This window comes from Mus pahari, chromosome 6, assembly GCF_900095145.1.
Source record: "Mus pahari chromosome 6, PAHARI_EIJ_v1.1, whole genome shotgun sequence".
Lineage (NCBI taxonomy): Eukaryota > Metazoa > Chordata > Mammalia > Rodentia > Muridae > Mus > Mus pahari.
Window position 1 is genome coordinate 55,848,808 of NC_034595.1, and position 2,774 is coordinate 55,851,581.

The 2,774-nt window shown below is 44.6% G+C and overlaps 1 protein-coding gene across 1 annotated transcript in view; it reads left to right on the top strand.

The window, feature by feature from the left end:
* Positions 1-2,774, top strand: part of Fyb2 (FYN binding protein 2) — a 107,633-nt gene that overhangs the window by 82,091 nt on the left and 22,768 nt on the right. The gene's annotated exons all lie outside the window — the stretch shown is intronic.

The window sequence follows — 2,774 nt, forward strand, 5'->3', positions numbered from 1 at the left end:
CATCGTGTGGATACTTCATTCCTCCTTAGAATAAGGAACAAAATACCCATGAAAGGATATAGGTACAGAGACAAAATTTAGAGCTAAGATGAAAGGTTGGACTATCCAGAGACTACCCCATCCGGGGATCCATCCCACCATCAGTCACCAAACCCAGATACTATTGCACATGCCAGCAAGATAAACAGGCAAGTTAAAGTCACGGTCAACAGCTGAATGGCTAAAGAAAATGGAACTGGGCGGGGCAGGGGGTGAGGGAGGGGTGAAAGGAGGAAGGGAGGGGAAGAGAGTGTGTGTGTTATGAAGAATGAGGGGGCTGGGGGATAGGGAGGTGACTCCATTAGTAAATATCTTGCCTTGGTATGCATGGGTTTGGATGTCATAACCTGTGTGTGAACCAGCAAACAAAAGCCACAACAGGCATGGTGGTGTGCTTTCTAACTCCAGCCCTGCAGAGACAGAAGCATGCAAGATCCCTGGGGCTCACCAGCCAGCTCAGTGAGTTCCCGGCCAGCGAGAAAGCCTGTCTCAGAAAACAACACCCAAATTTGACTGCTGGCTTCTACACACGCATACACACTAACACACGGAAGAATGAAATTCTCATTTGCACGAAAATGGATGGAACTGGAGAGGGACCGAGGACAGGCTCAGAATGAATCAATCATGTTTTCTCTCTCATGCGGAAAGATACTCACATGGAAGACAAAGGGGTCTGCATGGAGGGAGACGTGGGTAAAGCAAGAGGATAGATGGGGTACATAAGATCAGAGTGTATAAACTGAATCTACGAACATGCCACAATGAAGTGCAGGCTTTGTACAATTCATGTAGATTAATAGAGAATCCCTGTCCCCACAAGGGGTTACTTTCTGATCAAGCACAGCAGACAGCGCGTGAACAATAAAATATTCTTATGTGAAATGGAGGTAAATTGTACAAGTAAAGAAGGGAAAGAAAAGGAGGTCATAGATGTTAGAACTTGAATGTGTCTGTGATTATCCTCAAAGACCTCAGGTATACCCAGATAGGATAGTTCCTCCTGCATGTCCACTTAGCTACATTAGAGACACACCTCTGGGCATGTCTACGAGGGAATTTCCTGAGAGATTCCCCTGGAGAGGCTAGATAGACTCTGCATGTGGGGCTCACCATCCCACATGCTAGGGTTCTGGACTAAATGAAAAAAAAAAAAAAAGGAGAGAAAGTGAACAAGGAACCGCATTGGTGTCTCTTGGCTGCCTGAAGGTAGATGCAGTGTGACGAGCCACCTCACACTGAGCCACCCTGTTGCCATGTCTTCCCCTGCCCTGATGGACTGGAGCCAAATTAAACTCATTTTTCCTTAAGATGTTTTCATCAGGGGTTTTGGGCAGTGCAGTAAGAATAGCAGAAGTGTGTGTGCATCTGATGATGTAAGACTGTTATAGGGCAAAGGCATAAGGAAGCAGATACTTCCAGGCCAGAGCTGACCGTGGGTGTTGGTGGAATATAAACTCCCGTGGTTGGAACAGAGAAGAGAGAGGTGGAGGAGGACGACAAGCACAGGCTTAGAGAAATCCCTCGGAGAGCTTTGGCCTTTGCTCTCTGTAAGACTTTCCAAGCCATTCAGAGCTCCGAGCACACACACAAAGTCGTGATCAGAGTTAGCACGCGAGATACAGAAGTAAGGAATCAGGATGTCTCCAGCACTTGGGGCCCGAGGAGCCTGAGCCCAGAGAGGACCCTATTCACCCTGTCGGAGGCAGGGTAGATTTAAAGACTAGCATGTTCTTTAAAAGAAATCATGAGAAAATCCACTGTACCTAGGACAACCAAATGGAGGTAACGGGAAGGATTGTGGTGGCTCTGGAATTGAGTGATGTGTTGGCTGAAAACATGTGCGAATCTTGTTTCTAAGATGATTCCATAGTGCTTATCATAAGCCAATAAGAAAAGGCAAAAGGGGAGTTGGAGAGACAGCTCAGGGTTTGAGAGCATTTGGTATTTCAGAGGATCTGTGTTTGGTTCCCAGAATCCACATGGCAGTTCCCAGTCATCCATAACTCCTATGGGATCCAACAGCCTCTCCTGGTTTCCAAAGGCACCCGGTACACATGTGATATACCCACATACATGCAGGCAAAACACTCATACCTGTAAAATAGAATAAGTACATTTCTTAAAAAAGAAAGTAAAAGCACCTGACTGTGTGCTTAGCATCTTTATCTTTGCTGGAGCCATCCTGATAACTTCTTCCAAAAAGGCGGGGCTTCTTCCTCTGGGAGGTGACACTCTCTGAAGCAGTCTGAGGGTCACATACTTCTTGCAGTAGGATAAAATCTTCTCATTTGATTCATTTAATTAATAGATACAAGTCACTTCGCTTATTGCATATCTTTAGATACACTTCTTATGATAAGTAGTTCGTGTCTGAAATGAAAATAGCTCTGAATCACCCACAGCCTAAATATGGAGCTACACCAACTGGCGAGGAAGCGAGACTTACGGCTCTTTTACAAGTTTACCGCTGAGAAATACCTGCATTTATCAGGCTGGCTACCTGTGCAAACAATCTCTACAGACTTTGCAGATTGGCAGGTTTACCTTGTGGTTAGTTCTATCTTTAACCATACATACTGACACATGTTCAATTAGCTTACTTAAGAATCTTTAAAAAACTAAAAAAAAAAAAAAAAAAAAAAAACTACAAAAAAGACAAGAAGCGACCATTTTGAAAGTAGAGAAAAAAATCCAGGAATGAAGGACTTCAACACAGGTCAGAAGAGGCGTTT